Genomic DNA, 21778 nt, shown 5'->3' with positions numbered 1-21778 from the left:
CACCGTGTTTGTGCCGTCGGTGGTAGGAGCTTTGGAAAAGCATCTGGCATTTCTGTTTCAAAACCCTTATCTGACAATATTCACAATCTTCCTTACAGGGTTTTGTGAGACTCAGAGGAGTTCTATTGGAAATTCCTTTTTGAAAGTGAGAAGAAAAAAGGCTGTACACATGTACGGTGTTCTGCTTATAAAATGATGATAAAATGAGCATAAGATATAAAAGATAAAGGTTATTTCACTTATTCAACAAACACATATTAAAGACCTACTGGGTGCCAGATACTCATACAGAGATGTTGAGGCAAGATCTCTCTTTTCCTGAATTGGGCATTTTAGACGGGCAGGCAGGCATCAAACAGTAACCATACAATTGCAATTTAGTGTGTGAAGGAAGAATACAGGCTCAGGAGAGGATATTTCAGCTGATCACATGAGGAGTGACAGTAAACAATAAGTCAGAGAATAAAGCATTTCCAGGGTGAAAACAACAGTGAGTGGAAAGATCCCATGGACGAGGGAGAGAGAGTAAAAAGAGAACAGCATGCAAGGATGGTGCAACAACAAACTAGAAGTATCCAGCAGTTGTATCCTGCAAAGTCTTGAAGAGAACAGTGTTTGTCCCAAAGTTAGCCTAAGAGCAATGGAAAGCTACCAAAGGGTCTGGGCATGAAGCGACATGACACAATTTGTATTTTTTAAAAGATGCAAATTGAACTTGTGTCCCTGGCTATGACAGAGTAACTGATACCAGAATTGACCTCTTATTGAAAACAATCACAAAACTGAGGAAAAAAGCTTGGAAAAAATAATTTTCAGATATTAAACAACAAGTAGTGCTAAATGATGACCCTTGTGAGAAAGGCAGTGCATGAAGCAAGTGCCACAATCACTCCACAACGATCTGGTCTTTCTGCTTGGAGAGGATTTCATGCTGTGGGACAGAAAGATGGAGTCCCAGTAGACAAAGGCGGCCTGGATGAGCCGAGGAGGCAGACCTGAGTTCAGTGTTGTTGGAGTTCCCTGAAGGTCTTTGGTTGAGGAGGAGCTGCCCAAGTGCAGGAAAGACTCCGTAGGGCCAGCAGGGACCTCTTCTTGCAGGCCCAAGAACTGCCTGATGGGTACAAGAAGCACTGTTACCAGCCCAGTCTAAGCTGTGAGATCTTACTATCTCAGGCAATAGGAAACAGTATAGCAGAATCAAAGAACATGCCATACAGAGCATGAGCCAAACCCCAGGTCTAAATTTAAAACTAAAATGGACTCATCAGAATAAAGAATAAGATTACAGCTAACAGAAACAAAAACATCTGCCAGTAATTTACAACTTTCAGAACAAAAGCCAACACCCTTTAAAGAAATATAATTGGCACATATTATACTTTCTTATATATAAATATAATTTCTTTAAAGAAATATAATTGGTATATAATATAATTGGTACTGTTTGCAATGTTCACCCCAAAGCCTAGTAACTATGCAAAAACAGGAAAATCGGGTCTGTAGACAAGATAATGATTACTCAATAGAAAATGACACCAATATTACTTAGATGTTACCATTAGCTGACAAGAATCTGAAAGCAGTTGTTGCAGAGATGTTTAAGAACCCAAAAGAAAAATGTGCTCACAGTAAACAAGCGGATGAAGAAGCTTTAAGAGAAATGAAAACTATTAAGAAAAGAAGCCAATACAAGTTCTAGGTCTTAACGATATCATATTGAAAGTGACACAAGAAAGGATAAATAAGCTTTAGAAAGATCAAGAGATATGATCCAATCTGAAGAGCAGAGAGGGGAAAAATTGAAAGAAAAATGGACAGAGCTTCAGTGATCTACGGGACAACATCAAGAAATCTACTTTCATATGCTTGCTGTTTCAGAAAGATTGGAGAGGGGCCAGCATCATAGTGCACTGAGCTAAACTATTGTCTGCAATGCTGGTATTCCATATCATAGCACAGGCTCGAGTCCCAGCGTCTCTGCTTCCAGTCCAGATACCTGCTAATACACCTGAAAAAAGCAGTGCAAGAGCCCAGGTGCTTGGGTCCCTGGATTCACAAAGGAGACAGAAGAAGCTCCTGGCTGGTCCAGCTGCTGCAGCCACTGTGAATATTTTAAGAAAGAATAAGTGGATGGACTGGCATGCTCTCCTTCTTCCTCTCTCTGTAAAACTCAATCTTTCAAATAAAAGTAAATTCTTAAAAATCAGTCAAACAAAGCAAAGAGAGGAGAGAGGGAATAGGGAATAAAAAAATTAGTAACTTAAAAATTTCCAAATTTGTTGGAAAAAAAAAAAAAGCTTGCCGAGTTTAATGGTTCAGGGAGGACCAAGTAGCGTGAATACAAAACATCCAGGGCACCATATTTAAAGTGTTGATAGTCGTTGATAAAAAGAAAAATCTTCAAAGCAGACAAAGAAAAGTAACACAGGGAAAGTAACGAACGACCTTTCTTTATGGATCGCAGAGGCCAAAAGCCAAACAAAACCCAAGAGTACACAGGGGAAAGCTTCCAACTTAGATGCCACATTCAATGGAAATACATCTCAAACATAAAGGTCAAATAAAGACATCTGATACACGCAAACAAAGAATGTGTTGCCGGCAGTTCTGCACTACAGTTGCTAATGGTAATGACATCAAATGACAACATGTCTGCTGCTAAGACTGAAGCAGCCCATGAACAAGAACGAAAGGAAAGCAGAAATGGCATATACGTAGGTAAGAATGAGCTGTTTTAGGCGTTTTTCTACTCACAAAATTTATAGCCCACCTGAGAATTTGAAAGAAAAGCTGAAATATTCCATTGTGGATCTCACAATGCATGTAGCTGTGAGCTATGAGGGTACTTCAGATTGTTGTTGGAAGAAAATGGAATTGAAACATGAGTTTATTTTGGTCCTAAGTATTTTTAAATCCATGTGTAGTTTTTCATAATGCACATTTCCCATGAAATTTCTGAAGACTCCTTGCATTTGAAACCAATAATACAAAGAACGGAGGACATAAAGGAGCATAAACTGCTTCAAGTTTCTAATATTTTATGTGTAGTAATAGGTAGTACTTCTAAGTAGATACTGATAAGAATCTGTGTAAATATACCAGAATAACCAATAGAACCAACAGTAATTAAAATGATACTAAGATTTTTTATTACTTAAAGGAAAGCAATTAATAAGAAATTGAGGAATAACAACAAAAGATAAAAGATGAGGCAAAATGGCAAACGTAAGCCCAACCACACTAACAAGCATATTTAGTGAGAAGGCAGAAATTGTCATACAGGGAAAAAATAATCCAGACACAATAAACCATATGGAATCTATAGGATAAGCACTTTAAAGACACAGAAACATTGAAAGAAAAATAACGGAAAATATAGACTATGCAAAACACAGGCATGAAAAATATCAAGTAGTCATTTTAATATCAGACAAAAGACTTAATATTAATACAGACTAAAATGGAATATATGCTCAATGATGGAAGAATCAATTTATTAGGAAGATACTATCATATAACATATGTTTGTTTTATGTGTCTAATAACAGTTTTGAATAACATGAAACAAAACTGACATAGTTTAAGAGAGAAATGGTAACAGTCCTCATTCATAGATATGTATTTTTAATAGACTTGTCTTAGTAACTCCTGAAATAATTAAACAAAATTCACTAAAGATAATACAACTGACATTATCAATTACCACACTGCCATTTTTAATAAATCTATACCTGATAACTACAGAATACACTTTCTTTCCAAGAGCACAAGGAACATTGACCAAGATAAACCAACTTGTAAGCCAGAAGACATTCTTCTTACGTCAAAGTACTGAAGCTTTATAGAGAACACTTCTTTCTCACTTCAGAAGCCTTAACTTTCAGTAACAGTATTATTGTGCAAATATCAGAGAGCGGGAAATTGTGAACCCCTAAGTAATTTGTAAAGCAAATAAGTTGCAACCAAAATTCAAATATGTTGAACTTTATAAAAATCAAAATATAGTAACAAAAATGACGTCATACAGCGAAAGTACTGCTTGAAGTGAAAGTTACAAGTTTAAATGCACTTATCATAATAAAAGAAAGTTCAAAATCAAGGATCTAAGCGTCGATGTCTTAAACACATAGGAAAAAATATAACAAAAAACAAAAACAAGTCAGCATAAGGTAATAGGAAAAAAGGAAACACAGCTGAATGTAGTTCATCAAGAAGATTAATAAAACTGACAAATCTCTATAACAACACATCTTCAAAAAGAGAAAGCAAGAGGGTCTGGTGCAGTAGCCTCGTGGCTAGGGTCCTTGTCTTGCATGTGCTGGGACACTGTATGGGCACTGGTTCATATCCCAGCTGCTCCACTTCCCATTCAGCTCTCTGACTGTGGCCTGGGAGAGCAGTAGAGGATGGCCCAAAGCTTGGGGACCCTGCACCTGCGTGGGAGACCCAGAAGAAGCCCCTGGCTCATGGCTTCAGATCAGCTCAGCTCTGGCCCTTGCAGCCACTTGGGGAGTGAACCAGCAGATGGAAGATGTTTCTCTCTATGTATCTGCCTTTCAAATAAAAAATAAATCCATAAGAGGAGAGAGAGAATGAGAGAGAGAGAGGAGAATGAGTGTCATTATGGAATACACAAGATAATTTGGGAACATTATGAAAGATTCTACACTAGTGAATTTAACAATACAAATAACATGGGAAAATTCCTTGAAAAATACAATTCTCCAAAATCATCACAAGCTGATGTGAAAAAAAAAAAAAAAATATATATATATATATATATCACAACAATTGCATTCTTTATTTTTTAAAAACAACTTTTCTACAAGGAAACTGTAAATGAAAAGGATTGCAGGTAGTCCAGTAAGCATCTAAGGAAAAAAGAATTCCAGTTTTACACAAATTCCCTCAGGGGATAAAGAAGAGTACTTCTCAACTCATTTTTGTAAGGCTTCTGAGGCCCCGCTACCCTGACCTTTATAAGAAGCGAATGCGGACCAACATCTCTCATGAAAATTGACACACAAAAACCCTTAACAAAAGAGAACCAGTTCAAATCCCGCAAGATGAAAAGGAGGTGCTAAGTCAGTATCCCACTTGTATTTTACAGCATCATAATGGTAAGCTAGAGAAGCAACATAAGTAATTAAGCCATCTTAATAGCTTTAAAAAGCAAAAACATACGATCTTCTTGATAAATCCAGGAAAAATGGCAAAATTTTAAAATCTACTCATGGTTGAAAATAATGTGCCAGCAAACAGGAATTGGAATAAAAATGTTCAATCCTAACCAGGGAGTGCTCACTTCAGCAACACATATACTAAAATTCTAAACAGTGAAATGAAGCATGAAAAAAGTTAGGAGAAATAAATACAGAAATCAAGTTAAACCACACACAATGTGATGGTCTACTTTTTAAAATTCTTGAAGAAAATATAAAGCCACTCACTATGACTAAACTTTGGCGAGGACACAGAGATATGAATAAAACATCAACCGCATTTCCACCCTAGTAGCAAACGTCAGAAGCCTAGCAAATCTAATTTCACAAAATATGTATAAGACATCTATACCGAAAAATTATAAAAACAGCTCCAAAAGCAAGTAAAGGCCTAAGCAAACGACAAACACATCACATTCATGGTTTAAAAGCCTGAACGTTGATGAGATTTAAATTCTCTCAAATTGACCTGCTAGCCAACAATATGTTTTCAAACATAATTACAACCAATGTTTTAAAAGAGAAATCTACAGCTAATTCTAAAAGGTGTCAGGAGACAGAAAGAATCTGAAACAGTCGTGGGACAAGAAAAAATCGGAGAACTCATCCTACTTATTAAAATGTCACGTAAATCAAGTCAATAAGGTATTGACAAAAGGATAATCAGATCAATGTAACACAGCAGCAACGTTTCAGTCACCATTGAGGATAGACTGAGAAATATAAGGTCATATAAGATCTTTTTAAGAAAATTAGATTGGCTTGAGTGCACAAAGGAAATTCTCTAATAAAGAGTAAATCTGGGCCCCAGCACAGTAGTCTAACAGCTAAAGCCCTCGCCTTGCATGCACCAGAATTCCATATGGGCACTGGTTCTAATCACAGCAGCTCTTCTTCCCATCCAACTCCCTGCTTGTAGCCTGGGAGAGCAGTCGAGGACGGCCCAAAGCCTTGGGACCCTGCACCTGTGTGGGAGACCTGAAGGAAGCTCTGGGCTCCTGGCTTTGGATTGGTGCAGCTCCAGCCATTGCAGCCGCTTGTGGAGTGAATCAGCAGACCGAAGATCTTCCTGCCTCTTTTCCTCTCTGTATATCTGACTTTCCAATAAAAATAAAATAAATCTTTTAAAAAAAGAATAAATCTATCATTGTGACCTTTAGTATTATAAGACAAGGTCATTAATTAGAACTATATCAATATTATAACCCTGACAGTGGCCTTCACTGTTCCATTTCTTAATACCTGTGTAACTTATTTTACGTGTGACTAAGTGCATTTTATTTTTAATCCCTTTGTGCAAAAAAAAATCACACATGTATTTTATATTTTATGGAATAAGGAAATGGTCTTGAAAGAACATAATATGATTAATATCTGTAAATTGAATTTGCTTTATAGTTGCTTTTCAAAACTATTAGTGTAGTTTAGTTTCATTTATTGATTGACAAACTTACATTAGTACCATAAAACACAAGCAAAATGCTGGTATTCGGTGGGTGGTGCCATGGCATAGTATCTCCATCTGTATCACAGGCATTCCCATACAGGCACCAGTTAGTGTCCTGGCTGCTGCAGTTCTGATCCAATTCCCTACAAATGTGCCTGGGAAAGCAGTGGAGGACGACCCAGGGTCTTGGGCCCCTTCAGCCACAAGGGAGACCTGGAAGAAGCTCTTGGTTTTGGAATGATCTAGCTCTAGCTGCTACAGCCATTTGGGGAATGAATCAGCAGATGGAAGACGTCTCTTGCTCTCTCCTCTCTCTCTTGCATGCCTGAGTACACTCTTTCTCTTTGTGTCATTCACACACACACACACACACACACACACACACACACACACCCCTCTGCCTTTCAAAATAAATAAGTAAATCTTTTTATCTAAAGAGTGATTCAGAGCAGGTACTTGGCATAACAATTAAGACACTGCCTGAGTTCCTAGGTTCAGCTCTGCTTCCAATTCAGTTTCCTGCTGACATGCACTAATGAAGCAGATGATGCCTCGAGTACGTGGGTATCTGCTACAGTTATGGGAGATTCTCATTGAATACTGGTTTCAGTATGGCCCAGTCCAACTATTGTCAGTTTTGGGGAGTGAACCAGCAGATGAGATTTCTCTCTCTCTCTCTCTCTCTCTCTCTCTCTCTCTCTCTCTCTCTTTCTCTCTTTCTCCTTTTTCAAATAACATGAAAATAAATACAAAATCTTAAAAAGACAGAACTGCCTGGAACTTAATGTGTGTGCTCAGAATGTGCCAAGATAGAATTGTGATATCACTAGAGCAACCAAGAACTTCATGATGATGATCTCAGAATTGGGGGCTGTGTTTAATTTAACTTGATTCTTTATTCCATACCAATTTTGATACCCTTGTTATAGAAAGCTGCACATGGCGTATTGACCTTTTTCTGCTGTCCTACCAGATCACGAGGATTTGAGGACACAGTCACTTTGCTGCCTGACTATATCCCAGTGCCAAGCACAGAACCTGAGCTATAAGAACCCAGAAGAGGCACTTCAGTAGGGGTGGGAAGGATTTTCAGAGACATTGAGGCTTCAGCTGTATCAGAACTCCTATGTTCATTGCACCTGGATTCATAATAGCTGATATATAAACACACACACACACACACCCTAGGGAATACTACTCAGTCATAAAAAAAGAATGAAATACATCTTAAAACAAAATGAAACAACTGGATATCATTATGCTTATCGAAATAAGCCAGTCCCCTCCCCACCAAAAAACAAATGTATGTTTTCCCTTATCTGCAATAACTAATAGAAAGAGTAGAAAAAGATGTGTCAATCAAGAAGATTGACACTTTTGAGAATTGACTAATAATGTTGAATCATTAACCTAATAGAATACTAAGCCTGTGACTGAAAAGTGAACTGGAAGCACAGCACTGAAAAAAATTGGGGAAAATATAAAAAAAAAAGAAGAAAGTAGAGGTAGGTTGGAAATGCGGGCAGGAGGAAGGGTAGAGAAGAAATATCCTTAGGCTCCCAAAATGGTATTGTGAGATGTGTCCACTTTAGATTAACATAGTAATAACAACAACAATAATAGTGAGAGAAAATGTCATTGGTGGAGAAGAACAAAAAGACCATGCCAGGCAGAGGCAACAAGTTCAGGGTCCCAAGAGTCATGTGGCAGAGCATGAGTAACAAACAATAGGTGGGTGTGAAATCTAGACAAGGTACGTGGACCAGACTGGGGACTCTTTGATTTTGACATTAATAAAAAAAAAATGCTTGAAAGCAACCAGTTTCTCTCCAGAAAGTCAGATGACCACACCTATGACAGAGAAGGAACTGCAATGGGTAGATAGCTTCTTGTTTGCTCCCCAATCAAAAGGTAGAAATAGTGACAGAAAATTTGACAGTCACAGTGGAGCCAGGCTCCTTACAAATCCACAGTGGCTGACTTTCTTTTTTTTTCATCACAATCCTTGAACCAAACAGTACATTTTATGTTTGTGTTGTAACAAAGGTTGCCCAGAGCCACCATGTACTCGTAGACATGCACATCTATCTATACAACAGATACTATCAGTAAAGGCATCTTCTGGCCCAGTGTGGGGAGGCATTTGGCTTGCCCTGTGCACAGGCCTTGGGTTGTTTGCAGTAGAAGCCAGCCTCTTGGTTCATAGGGATGCTGCAATAGATTAATGCACATCAGTGCTGTCCAGTGAGGATTCCTACATAGTCGCAGCAGCTCAAAGAGCCATAGCTCTTCCTTTCATTTAAGCCACTTTCTGCAATAGGAATGGGCATAGGAAAAACTGAAAACTCAGAGAGGCAGTCCTTGCTTTCCACGAACTTGCGCTGGAAATGACCCTAACATGAGCTCCCTCCAAGCTTTTCAAACTTGGGGGCTGGGGTGGAAAAGGAGTCATGAGAGAGAGATTCCACGGCAGGTAAATGTTTCCATTTGAAGAATTCTTGTCATTCCACTGTTTTCCTTTCCAAAACTTCCCTCTTTCTATTCAGTTCAGGCCTTAAAAACTACTGTCTCTCTCTCTCTCTCTCTCTCTCTCTCCACTGATGGAGGCTTGGCATCCATGGCTGTGTTTGCCCTCTGTCTTTCTTGGATGTGTTTGCAGTGACTTCCTCTAAGGGCTACTCCAATTCTGTTAGGTGATTTATGCTCCCTAATGGTAAGAACTTTGCATCTTTCATTTATTCTCATATCCCAGTGGATGGCACGGGCTGGAACACAATAATACCACCCAGTGGATAACTGGGTGTTAGCTACAGCTGCTTCTGAGATCTTCCTTTCCAGCCACTGAGTGCCAACTCTGGAGACAGGTCCCTCTGGGTGACCCAACTGAAGGTTCTGACTTAAGGAAAAGGGCTCAGCACTTACTTCCCTTCCTTTCAGTAGCCCTGTCTCCCCTGGACTGGCTGCTACATCTCTCTTAGACACAGAGACTTCTCCAGACAGACGGCTGGGTTTCTCCTGGAGAGAAATGGCTCCTTTATGAATCAGAGCTCTGTCCCACACAGGATTTGGCAAGAGGACCTGAGCTGAATTGGAGCAGCTGCTGCTCTTGGTGTGGTCCCAGCACACAGGAGTTTATTTAAGAAGCTGCCATCCTCAGACAAATGAGCTTTTTAAATAGCAATCATATTATTTTAGAATGCAAAACTACTTTAAACCTCCCATGTTTCTGACTGAATTGGAAAGAAAATCCAAACTAGTCTCAAGGGCCTGCAAAGTTCTCCCTGCCTCTCTGCCTTACCAAGTCTTGCCACACTGGCTTGCTTTCATTGCTGTCTTTGCTGGGTTCTTTACCTTGGGCCTTTGCAAATGATGTTCTCACTACCAAGACTGTATATATTTATTTGTTATTTAAACACAGTTTTTCCCACTAGACTGAAAATTTCTCATGAGGAAGAACTTTGTTTCTATTGCCAATGAATGCTAAGATGCACAGCTATTGGTATATAGAAATTTCTTAATATATTTTGATTTATGAAAGAGAGAGAAAAACATTCACTACTGGCTGGCTCACTCTCCAAATGCCTGCAACCATCAGGACTGGGTCAATGCCTAAGGGGGAGCCAGACACTAGATCTAGATATTCTACATGTGAAACAGGGATCCAATCCCTTGAACTATCACCATTGCATTGACAAGAAGCTACCATCAGGACAAAGCCAGGAATCAAACCTACACACTCAGATGTGTGTCTTCACTGCTAGGCTAATGGCAAGCTTTTATACACACACACACACACACACACACACACACACACACACATACATATTTAAATAAATAAATAAGTAAAAAGGACCTCTCTGAACTAGCCAGTTGCCTTCTTTCTCTTTAACACAAAAAAAGACTCCTATAACATTCTTGACACAAAAAAAGATTCGTTCCATCTAAAGGCAGTTTTAGGGTTAGAATGCTCCAAGTTATATGAAGTTACTTTTTGTATCAGGATCATAACCCCGTCCTCTAATATCTACTGGTTCGCTATAGCTTTAAAATATGGAGACACATAGAATCTACTCTTGCTGTTTCACAACTCAGATCTGTGAAACTCTGCCAGATTCTCCAGCTGCCGTGACGGTCCACAAACACTAAATTTAGATCACACAACACACCTGTGAGCTAAAATGGGAGCAATCATCCCGAAGTGATGAATACCCTGCAGACCAAAGGCCTTGCTTAATTTGAAAGGATTGTGTAAACCTTCAAGTGTGATACAAAACAAAGGTAAATTACTACTCATATTGTTTGTTATCATAAATACTGTTCCACACAGAATAAAATCTCTGACCAGAGCAGAATAATGACAGTAGGAGGGAAAACATGACAAGAGACAAGAGAAATATATTAAGAAACCCAAAGACAGTGACATACAAGCATAAACTCATTCATCTTTTTTGATCTGTTCCCACACTTGTCCAAGGACAATGAATCCTGACCGTTTTTGGTAAGGCTCACGTAAAAACATTTGGGAACTGTGAAACACTATTCAAACATTAGGTGACAGTTGTGATGATGGCAGTGATGATTTGGGATAAGTTTTGAAATATGTCCTAAACTGTGACAAGTGGTGCTATGCATGGAAGAGGAGAGAGAGAGGACCGAGGTGTAGATGCTGTAAAATAACAGGAGAATCTGGGAATCTGAGCAGTTAAGTACAAGTGACTAGGGAGAAACAGATCTGCACCTATGTGGTGGGTGAATCTGGGGCCATCTTGAGGTCAGCTTGAGTCTTCTGCTACAGAAGAATTCACTTTTATTAGCATGAAGTCAAGCTCCCGCTAACTCAAATCTCAAGCAGCACTTTGGAAAACATTCTTCTATCAGCATTAAAGTTGACACTGGCTCAGGGTGAACCCAGATGACAAAGACTAGTTAGTAATCATGGCAAAGGTCCAGATGCAACGGGATGAAAAATCTCTTTGGTGGTCTTAGAAAGAAAAAACAACCTGAAAAATGAATCTTCGTGGATAGCATGGAGCTAAAATCCAAAGGGTTATATCATCCATTAGATTTAAGGGATGATGGAGACAAAACCCTGAAAATAGCTTTAGATGGTACAGAGAAAAACAGATGTGGAGAAAGGAATGAGGTCAAGGCAGCTCCTGTTTATCCAGGAAGGGGATGGGGTGCAGAAAGGTGTCAGGTGCAGACAGAAAGAGTACAGAATGATATGGGGGAAAGATAGCAAGTCCAACATTAGGTACACTGAGAATGAGGTGTCTGTTGTGCCTCAAGACACTGCCATGGCTCTCAGGACGGGGCTACAGGGTAGGGTTTATGGGGAGACAGTACGGAAGCTCTTAAGTTCCCTATTATCTTAAAGTCTGGCTGTGGGCTCTCTGGCTCTCTTCATTCGCTCTATTGTGGTTCCAAGATGTGTCTCTTGGATATATGAAGGTTCATCAAAAAGTTTGTGGAAAAACTGAATGAAGCACACAATTATTTTGGTGCAAAAATTTGTTGAAATTCGTGGGTAGTTTTTTAATCTTACACATTTCCCTACAAACTTTTCAAAGACTCTTTGTATTAAGTTTCCATGGGCTACTATACAAAGCATGACAAAGTAAGCGGCTTGAGACAACAAAAATTTGTCTCATCATTCTAGAAACGGCAGGTTCAGAAGCAAGGTGTCAGCTGAGTCATGTTCTCTTTGGAAGTTTACAAAATTCATCTTTGCTTATTCTTGGCTTCTAGGCATTTCTAGCAATACTTGACATTCCTGATTCTAGATGCATCATTCCAATCTTCATCTCTGACCAAGCAAAACCTTCTCCTCTTCCTGTTTATTTTTTTCTTTTTCTGATAAAGAAGCTGGTTATATGGATTTAAGACCCAACCTACTCTGTTATGGCCTGATTTTAAATTTATTACCTCTATGAAGACCCTATTTCTTTCTTTACAAAATATTCATTTAGGGACCTGGCACAGTAGCCTAGCAGCTAAAGTCCTCACCTTGAATGCACTGGGATCCCATATGGGCACTGGTTCTAATCCCAGCAGCTCTACTTCCCATCCTGTTCCCTGCTTGTGGCCTGGAAAACAGTCAAGGATGGCCCAGAGTCTTGGGACCCTGCCCCCATGTGGGAGACCCAGAAGAAGCTCCTGGATCCTGACTTCAGATTGACTCAGCTCCAGCTGTTGTGGCCATCAGGGGAGTGAATCATTGGACGGAAGATCCTCCTCTCCGTATATCTGACTTTGTAATAAAATTTTTTTTAAAGATTTATTTATGCACTTATTTCCATATTTTAAAATCAGAATTAAAGAGAGAAACAAAACACACATGCACACACATAAATACATAAATACAGAAAGAGAGAGAGAGAGAGGTTTTCCATCTGCTGGCTCACGTCCCAAATGGTTAGACCTGGCACAGGCTGAATCCAGGAGCCAGTAGATTCAGCTAAGTCTCCCATGTGAATTTTCTGTTGCTTTCCCAAGTGCAGTAGCAGGGAGGCAGAGCAGAAATGGAGCATCCAGGACATAAACCAGCACCCATATGGGATGTTACCATCACAGGCAATGGCTTAACCTGCTGTGCTATAGTGCTGATCCCCTTGACTCTATTTCTGCATAAGATACATCCTGGCATACTAGGTGGACCTTTACTTTTGGAGAACATTAGTCAACTAAGAACACTACTTTTTGTGTCCAGTGGAGACTCAAACTTGGGGTGATCTTGAAACTTAGCATCTAGAAGCTGCTTCAAAGGCATGACTAACCAGCCAAGTATGAGAGAAGAAAGTACATGATACTTGCTGACTACATTAGAATAAAGAACTCTTCCTACTTCTACTGTTCATCTTTGTTTTTAACCTATAGTCATTTGTATTCCAGAAAGGAATGTTATTTAGCCAATCTCACCTCAATGCTGATTCTTTAACACACAGAAAAGGAACCTGCTAAAGGGAAAGGGAGATTAACAATGAAGTGAATCACTAAATTGCTAACACTATAACCACAGGCTAAGTCAACATGTGCAGATGGAGCCAGAGTTGCTTAAAATTGGTTTGCAAATCCACAACTGCACTACAGGAAGCAACACGTTTTAAAGCTTTTCATTAGGTCGCTTGTCAATCTTGATAGCAAGTTCAGAGTCAAATCAGAATTCAACAGCTTAAAATGATCGTGGAATAGGGAACATTTTCTTTTTCCCTTTTCCTGACATCCTTAAGGTTCTTGTAGAATTTTATTCTTGGGAGATTTGACAATAAGCCTCCTGGACTCAGAATGGTCTAAATCATGCTCCTTCTAAGCAGCAGTCATAAACCAGACAAGTAGGTGTCTTCCACTTTCTACCCCGAGAAAGCTTGTAAAACAAATTGCTAAGCTCTTGGATACTGAGGAGGACACCAAGATGGCAAGTCTTGGTTGCAAGAAACAAACAAACAAACAAACAAACAAACAAAAACACTGAACCATTTGGGGACCAAATGACATCACACAGTCCTGGAGTGTTAGCTCTGTTGATGTCTGAGGATCATCTAAAATTTCAGACCTGGAAGGGACAGCAAGGTCATCTGGTTCAACTTCTCATTTACAGATGAGGAAACTGATACGGGGAGTTACTTACTCAAGGTCATTCTCAGCTTTGGGCTGAGCTGGCAATAGACTTGGGTGTCTGGACTCATCCTACTGTTATTTAAGAGTATGTATGCAACAATATCCAAAGGAAAAATGTTGGGGCAGTAAGGGAACCCAGCTCTCACATTCACCTGTCCTGATTTAACTGGCATTCTCCAATTACCTCCCCTTCACCAACACAGCCCATCCTGCACATTTAAGTTCAGGAATGCGAAGGCTGAAATCATGGGGGATTTGTTGGCTCTTTAAAAAGCACTCTCTAAACATCCCTTCTCCCTGTGCCCCTCCCTACCATCCTCTGGCAATCCCATTAAAAATAGCTTTCACTTGAAATTGGTCTGGAGATCATCATCAACTCTGCAATTATATAACCCCTCAACTGAGCACATTCTGATACCAAGCAAAATCCAAATGAGCTTATGGTAAGACTGCATGTCCTGATGGGAAAGGCAAGTCCCTGATGGGAATCTGCAGGTGTGAGAAGAGCTCAGATGCATAGATTCCTCTGCACCTGAGAAGATTGTGGGAGTAGGGGACAGTGACGTGCGGTGAGAATGTGCTTCTGGCTTCAGCCTGGCCCGGGCCTAGCCATTGCAGCCATCTGGGGAGTCTAAGAGTTGGTGAGGTCTTGCCTTAGTTTCTGCATAGACACAACAGCCAGGATCGGGAGGAGCTGATGAACAAGTGCCTGACAGATTTTCAGAAGATTCTCTACTGAGGATAACCAAGGATTAACAATCACAGCATCTGAAAGTGCTCGTGCTCCAATGGACACTTACAGATCATCTGGTCCATAGATGCACTGTAACATTATGGCTTGGGTGTGGCTTATCCCAAAGGCTCATGGCTGGAGCTTGGTCCCTCGTGTAACACTGCTGAGAAGTGATGGAACCTCTCAGAGATGGGGCCTCATGGGAGGTGATTACAGCACTGGGACATGACTTTGGAAGGGTCTGATGTTTTAACCACATTTGGGGGTCTCCTGAGTGACTGAGAGAACAAACTGCTATGAAGCGGATTCACCTTTCTCCCCTAGCCCTCTGGCTTCCTGTCTTAGCGTGTGACCCCTCTCCCTTTCCCTCACTCTCATTACCTGATCCTGACTGCCATGGTATGTTGCAGCAGGGGGCTCTTACCAGATGCAACCATCCAACTTGGAATTTCTCGGCCCCCCAAAACTGTGAGCAGAATAAACTTGGCTTCCTAATAAATTCCCCCAACCTCTAGGATTGTGTTATGGCTATACAAAATAAAATTATATAAGACCCCTGCCTTTTCTTCTTCATATGAAAATAAATGAACATATGGGAAACATCAGCCAGACAGTGGCCAAGTTAAGATTAGCCACCAGGGCACTTAGTTCTGCACCCAAACGTGCTTTGCTTATCTCAAGCTTCTGATTGGATCATTTGTTTTTCTCTTCTCTTCCCCTTTCTGAATTTGAGAAAGGAGATATTTCCTTGTTCAGATGCTAAAAAATATCATTTGCAAAGATAAATCCAAATACTAGCCTTTTCATTGCTTGTTATTTGCCTGAGATAGACCTCTGGTAAAAAGTCTAGATATTTTTTCTGGAATTACTGCCTCGGTTTTCCCTTCTGAAAAATAGGTGCAGAACTGTGTTCAATCATGGGAAACACTCAGCACAGTTCCTGCACAGAAAGCAGTAACAAGCATCAGTTGCTATTGTTACTACTGAGCTTACACACTGGAGAATAGAACAGCTGTTAGGAATGGCAGTTACTAGCCACTATGAAACTTGCCAGGCAGTGCAAATGAAGACAACAGGTGTGACCAACTCATTGAGCATGTAGCAAGTGAACTCAAATGGTTTTGGGCATTTTGTTTCCTGGCCCTCCTGCTTAGCAACACTCTGATCTGGGGCAAGCAATGAATTTTTCTAGGTCTCAGATCTGCAACACAGCGAGACTGAACCAGGTGAGGTCTGGGACACACTTCAGCCCTTCTACTGTAGAATTCCATGAAAATCTTCCTTCCCATGGTCAGACTGAGGGAAGCAGAGGCCGTGGAAGACCTGGAAGAGCAACTCCAGAAGCACTCTCCTTCCCCCCTTTTAAACTAAGCATCTGTCAAACATCCTCCAATGTCACTCTCAAGTTTCCCAAAGGAATGCCCAGGCTTATGTCCACTGGGCAATAGGGAACAATAAGCAAAGGCCGGCAGGGCCCTGAATGAGGTTTGCTTCAAGATCACAGGGAGGAGTGCAGAAATTGGGAACTTTGCCATCGTTGGGGGGTGAGATGCTGTCTGGGGCTTAATAATACGGCACCTGTGTTTCCTGCATCCTCCCCCTGCTTCCCAAAAATGATCCTCTGAGAAGCCAGGAACAGAACCAGACAGGTTAGCTAAGCGGTGAGCACTGAGACCAGCATGTGTGTGTGTGTGTGTTTGTAATGGTATGCATAGGTGTGATTGTGTATACACTATGTGAGCATGTATGTGTATGTGAACATGTGTTTATATGTTTGCAGGGTAGTATGAATTTTGTGTGTAGATGTATTTTTGTGTGATTACAGGGTAAAGCACATGCCTTAAATGGTAAAATGTGTATGAATGTGCATTACATACATGTGCAGATATGTGTATGTATGCAATGTGTACCAGTGTGTGCGTATCTGTGTGTGTATACAGGGTAAAATGCGTGTATGTGTGCATCTGTACAAATGTCCATATTCTTGGGCATCTGTGAGTTCATGCGTGTGTGTAGATGTATTTGTATCACACAGTGGGACATGCTTGTGAGTAAATAGGATGGAGGATATATGTGTATGTATATGTTGAAATGTGTCTCAATATGAGTTATACATGTATATGAGTGTGCAAATGTGTACTGTGTGTGTGTGTGTGTGTGTGTGTGTGTGTGTGTGTGTGTGTGTGTGTGTGTGTAATAGGAAGGTTCTCTATGGTGCTTGAGGAAGGACAGAGAACCTGGACTCTGAGGATTCTGCCATGTCCCAAATGCAGTAGGTACTGCCCACCTGCCAGGGAGTGGGTTATCTTCCCGTGAAAAATGGCTGGTTTTCACTTTGCAAGGGCACTATCACATCACCCACTCCACTCTCAATGTCAGGCATGCCAATAAGTGTGTTTTATGATCTCTGGAAGGCAAACATAAAAGAAGCAAAATGGGGAATCCTGTATCGGGGGACTCCCAAACAAGTTTCCCTCTTCTTGTGAAAAGCAGGCAGTGGCCATTTCTTCCAGCAGGCACCAGTTCTCCAATTGCAGGAAGAATCTGGCATCAAGAAGGGCACCAGGATAGCCTCTGCCTTTAGAAGTATGCCCACGAGTGCACAAGGAGACACCGAAGCTTGAGTTCTCCCTGAGGGATTTCCAGGACAGCGCTGTTGTGCCACATGCTTGCCAATAGATACGTTCAATCTGCATGCAGAGTCTTCAACAGAACTCAAGCCGAGGCTCAGATGTCACAGCATGAACAAGCCAGTCTGGCTTGGTGGCTTCTTAGTGCAAATCAGGATGTTGCACCACACAGCTTGATTTACGAAAACAGTTCGCCCTGGTCCTCCAGGGGAACCTCTGGGATGCCTCCTTATTCTGAGATGGATCTTCCATGCCAACTTCAGAAGGGGCCCGGGCATGAGTACAGACAGGATTGAAGCACTCTTTCCTTGGGCTGCAGACAGCATAGGGCCATCCTATGGCATAAAAGCATAGGGGCGCTTCGTGTATACAAGCTCCTTCTCTCAGAAGCACAGCCCTCCTGGGGTGGGGTGGAGAGCCTGAATGCAGTGACTGTTCTGGCCCCTAACCCCGGTTCTAGACATTTCAAAGGCACCCTCTGTGCTCTGGGGTCTCCTTGTGGACCAGAGTTCACCGAGGATTTCAGCGACAGGTACTGCACGCCTGCTTCTCCTGTACCCATCGAACCCCATCCACACCTCAGCAGGGATAGGGCCCTAGAGCTGACCTAGAGCAGTAACCTGTCTGCATGCAAATCTCCTCTCAGAACTTGATTTTTGGAGACCTTCTCTACCCAGCAATACCAAGGCTCGGCATCCTTAGGTCTCCTAACAGTCCACAAACTAGACCTCTTGCAGGCATATGAATTAATCATGCCTCTTTTGCATTTATTCATTTTCTGTATTTTCTGACACTTTGACAACTGAGGCTTTCGCTGTCCCTTAGAAGTCTGAGAAGAATTCACTTGCAAGTGTACCTTTCATACATGAATGAATTAAAGCATATCCTTTACCAAGCTCTCACACTGCAGACCACCATCCATTGTCCCTAAACACCACAGTCCTGGTGCCAGGCAATAGTCAAACCGCATACTGCACAGCTCACTGACATGATTCCAACCAGACAATCCTAAGCCCTCAAAGGCTGCTTTTCCCAGTACTGCCTGAGGAAGCCACTGGAGATTTTCTCACCCCCAAACTTCTTCTGCTCTAGTATTATCCCCACGGGGTCCTGCCTAGCGTGATGTGCCTCCTGGTTTTGGGCATTTTTCAGTCACATTACTCTGTCCATCATGACACTCATTTCATTGTCTCTGTGTTACCGCAACTGGTTAAAATAAAATTCTGATTATTCTTTAGAGCAGGGTATTGAAAAGAAGCGTCTCCGAATCAACAAAGTCTGAACCCATGTGCCGTTTTAAAGCAGAGTAAGCACAGGGAAGATGACCGTGCTCAGCGCTCCTCAAAGCTGCCCAGTGCTCCCCAGGCCAGGACGTGGCAGGCACATCCCAGACACCCATGCTTCCTCCACTATTTCCACGTACCCTCAGGCTCCTTGGCATTCTTATTCTGGAAAAAATGTGACTAATAACCATTTACTCCAGTGAACCAACCCAAAGAATCTCTTGGGTGAATCTACTCTCAAAATTTCTCCACCCAGAAGTTGGCTTTCTCAGTTCCGGCCACGTGCTAAGGCCTAAGGTCAAGATTTTATTTCTTTCCCCAGCCAAGTAGGACTGCCTATTCTATTGGTACAATATCTCCACAAAACATATCAGACTCTTCAAGCATGCTCTTCCCATCTCTTAGCCACCTGATCAACCTATCACAATATAAAGTCTCCAAAAGACAGTATAAAAGGCCTTTCAATCATCTCCTGTATCCAAGGTTGGGAAAATCTGAAAGAAACTTGGATTAATGTTTTGCATCCTATATTAGTCTGCTTTTATAGTTTATTTTTGTATATTTGTTTATAAAGAGTTATTCTTTATTCACTTGAAAGGCAAAGTGACTGTCCGACAGGAAAAGACAGAGAGAGATCACAATGGCTGTGGTATGGCCAGGCCAGAGCCAGGAACCTGGAACTCCATCCAGGTCTCCCATGTGGGTAGCAAGGACCCAAGTACTTGGGCCATCACGCGTCGCCTTCTTAGGTGCATTAGCAGGGAATTAGCTCTGAAACAAAGCAACTGGGATTTGAACCAGTGCTTGGACATGGAAAGCTGGTATGGCAGGTAGCAGTTCAACTTAATATACCACAAAGCTGGTCTCTTGGTCAGCACTTTGTTGCTGTAGCTGGACTACCTGAAACATACTACTTTATGAAGTAAAGAGATTTGTTAGGCTCATGGTCTGCAGATTCAAAGTCCAAGATGAGCAACCCCTATCAGGATGTCTGTCTATCTCTATAAAATCACCAGGATTCACTCATGGAGATGACACCTTGGTGATATAAATCAATATAAAGACTGTTCAGTGTCTATCCTCTAAATACCATAATTAACTTCTGTTAGTAGCATGGACACAAACTCTTGGAATTTAAACTTCTGCCTGGGGGAGTGATGCGGTGGCATAGCCAGCTGATTCTCCATGTGTAGCACCAACATCACATATGGGTGCAATTTCAAGTCCCGGCTGCTCCATGCCAAATCAGCTCCCTGCTACTGGCCTAGAAAAGCAAAAGAGGAAGGGCCAAGGCATTGGGCCCCTGAACTCACATGGGAGACCCAGAAAAAGCTACTAGCTCCCTTGGGAACAACGCAGGTCTGGCCACTATGGCCATTTGGGAAATGAACCAGCAGATGGAAGACCTCTCTCTCTCTCTTTTTCTCAAGTAGAAATAAACAAATTTTTATAAACCTGGAACCAAGGTCACATTTACACCATAGCAGATTCTACGAATGAAGTCATTAGAGGAGGTAAGTAGAGAGGACATATGAAGGTACACACACACACCACGGCCTCCTCTAAACACAGTGAAACACATCTTTTCTGTACAAAGTTATTAAAAACTCATGCTTTCATTAAATATGTGAATCCAGCATGAGATTGGAGCTTACTCTAATACCATCTGAAGCCTCAAAGAAGAAGTATTGCTGGGTGATTCATATCTCAAACTCTTCAAGAGCTTGTCAATGGGGCACTTGCATTGAATTGCTACAGCTTCATTCTTTCAATTAAATGCCAAGTAATTTGGGGGTGGGATGGCCTGTTTCTGTGTAGCATCGTTTAATTTTAGGAAACCAGCATTTGGAACTTCAAAGCAGTACTTGTTCTCTCTTGCCTTGGTAGCAAGAGCACTACACCAAAAGTCTTCCCTGCAGCCTGTACACTGATTTCTTTATTAGGTACATGGGAATAATTGGATCTGCCCTCCCTACACAGACACTGTGAAAGTTCACATTACTGCAATGACTTAGGAAACCTCCTGGAAGAGCCTTGTTATGGTTAAGAGTCACTGGGGACCCTAACATCCTAAGAATCCTACAATGTCCCAGTTGGCAGGCTACCTTGGATGTCTTCCAGTTTAACTTCCTCACTTGACAGGAAATGAAGCTTGGGTCAAGATTTTTTCTTGAAAAAGAAAATATCTGAAGACTAACCGGGCTACTGAAGCCAGTGCAGGATTTTGGGCCAGAAACTCCCATGAGTAGAATGCAGTAGTTGCACATATTTTCACAGTCTGAAGTTTGGATTTGCCACCAGCTATTTAAACAAACCTGAATGAGCTAAGTTACATCTTTACAGTTAGTACGAACAATTAACAAGAATAATAACCACATGGGGTCATTGTGAAGATTAAATAAAATGATACTTAGCCCGCTTCCTGGCAAACAATAAGCTGTATAAATGTATAATTCCATAGCATAGAGTTGTTTCTGAGACATAGCTAACCAACCAGGGACCACAATTCCCAGCCTCCTTTGCACTCTGCATCTAGTGCCATGCGACTAAGCGATGAGGGGAGAAGTCTAAATAGAAGTAATGTGTGTTACTAGCAGGCCAGCTGGCTAAGTAGCAGGGACACATCTTTCCTCCTCTTGTGGTTCAATTATGCAGAGCAATCCTGTGGCCCCCAAGGTAATGAGGCCACAGTGGAGGAATGCCCTGCACCCCTGAGTTATACCTTGAGAATGCTCTGCCCAGAATGTTCCACTTTGTATGAGCAAGGCATTTTGGAGTGTTAAAACAGTTAACATGAAATATACTTATACATCACTGTTGTTACTATCGAGACAGGGCACATGCTG

The 21778-nt window shown here is 41.4% G+C and overlaps 1 protein-coding gene across 6 annotated transcripts in view; it reads right to left on the bottom strand.

Annotated features, from left to right (window-relative positions):
* Positions 1 to 21778, bottom strand: part of SLC8A3 (solute carrier family 8 member A3) — a 140566-nt gene that overhangs the window by 51572 nt on the left and 67216 nt on the right. The window lies entirely within an intron of this gene.

The sequence above is a fragment of the Ochotona curzoniae genome, unplaced genomic scaffold, assembly GCF_017591425.1.
Source record: "Ochotona curzoniae isolate NIBS_2020 unplaced genomic scaffold, NIBS_Ocur_1.0 contig_2688, whole genome shotgun sequence".
NCBI lineage: Eukaryota > Metazoa > Chordata > Mammalia > Lagomorpha > Ochotonidae > Ochotona > Ochotona curzoniae.
Note: the sequence above shows the minus strand (reverse complement) of the source record. Positions and strands in the feature narration are given on the sequence as shown.